This window comes from Arachis hypogaea, chromosome 14 (assembly GCF_003086295.3).
Source record: "Arachis hypogaea cultivar Tifrunner chromosome 14, arahy.Tifrunner.gnm2.J5K5, whole genome shotgun sequence".
In the NCBI taxonomy this organism is placed as follows: domain Eukaryota; kingdom Viridiplantae; phylum Streptophyta; class Magnoliopsida; order Fabales; family Fabaceae; genus Arachis; species Arachis hypogaea.
This window is the reverse complement of record NC_092049.1, coordinates 95,573,488-95,574,943: the sequence shown is the minus strand read 5'-3', so window position 1 is coordinate 95,574,943 and position 1,456 is coordinate 95,573,488. Positions and strand designations below refer to the sequence as shown.

The window sequence follows — 1,456 nt, the reverse complement described above, 5'->3', positions numbered from 1 at the left end:
TCTAATGGAAGACCTTGTTTCATTCATGAAACTTACAGTGGCCTTAGATAGATCAGAGACTAGATTTGCTAAATTAGAAGCATTTTGTTCAGAGTTCTCTGTCTGTTGCTGAGTTGATGATGGAAAAGGCTTGCTATTGCTAAACCTGTTTCTTCCACCATTATTAAAGCCTTGTTGGGGCTTTTGATCCTTCCATGAGAAATTTGGATGATTTCTTCATGTTGAGTTATAGGTGTTTCCATAAGGTTCACCTAAGTAATTTACCTCTGCTATTGCAGGGTTCTCAGGATCATAGGCTTCTTCTTCAGGAGAAGCCTCTTGAGTACTGTTGGATGCAGCTTGCATTCCATGCAGACTCTGAGAGATCATATTGACTTGCTGAGTCAATATTTTGTTCTGAGCCAATATGGCATTCAGAGTATCAACTTCAAGAACTCCCTTCTTCATAGGCGTCCCATTACTCACAGGATTCCTCTCAGAAGTGTACATGAACTGGTTATTAGCAACCATGTCAATGAGTTCTTGAGCTTCTGCAGGCATTTTCTTTAGGTGAATGGATCCACCTGCAGAAGTGTCCAGTGACATCTTTGATAGCTCAGATAAACCATCATAGAATATATCCAGGATGGTCCATTCTGAAAGCATGTCAGAAGGACACTTTTTGGTCAACTGTTTGTATCTTTCCCAAGCTTCATAGAGGGATTCACCTTCTTTCTGTCTGAAGGTTTGAACATCAGCTCTAAGCTTGCTCAGCTTTTGAGGAGGAAAGTACTTGGCTAAGAAAGCCGTGACCAGCTTATCCCAAGAGTTCAGGCTGTCTTTGGGTTGAGAATCCAACCATAATCTAGCTCTGTCTCTTACAGCAAAAGGGAAAAGCATGAGCCTGTAGACTTCAGGATCTACTCCATTAGTCTTAACAGTATCACATATCTGCAAGAATTCAGTTAAGAACTGAAAAGGATCTTCAGATGGAAGTCCATGAAACTTGCAGTTCTGCTGCATCAGAGAAACTAATTGAGGTTTCAGCTCAAAGTTGTTTGCTCCAATGGCAGGAATGGAGATGCTTCTTCCATGTAAATTGGAATTTGGTGCAGTAAAGTCACCAAGCATCTTCCTTACATTATTATTATTTTCGGCTGCCATCTCCTTTTCCTGTTCGAAAATTTCTGAAAGGTTATCTCTGGATTGTTGTAATTTAGCTTCTCTTAATTTTCTCTTCAGAGTCCTTTCAGGTTCTGGATCTGCTTCCACAAGAATGTTCTTATCCTTTCTCCTGCTCATATGACAAGGAAGAAGGTGCAGAAAAATAATAATAATAATGGAGATCCTTTATACCACAGTATAGGGATTCCTGTGTGAGTGGAAGAAGATGGGGAGACAAAGAATGTAATATAATGGAAGAAACACAACTGTGAGGATGGAAGAGAGGTGAGATGAGATGTTAGGTAATGAATGA

The 1,456-nt window shown here is 40.0% G+C and overlaps 1 non-coding gene across 1 annotated transcript; it reads left to right on the top strand.

Annotated features, from left to right (window-relative positions):
* Positions 1–639: 639 nt before the first annotated feature.
* LOC112745472 (small nucleolar RNA R71) lies at positions 640–747 on the top strand. The gene has a single exon (XR_003173399.1). It is a non-coding gene; the product is annotated as a small nucleolar RNA R71 (small nucleolar RNA).
* The last annotated feature ends 709 nt before the right edge of the window (positions 748–1,456 follow it).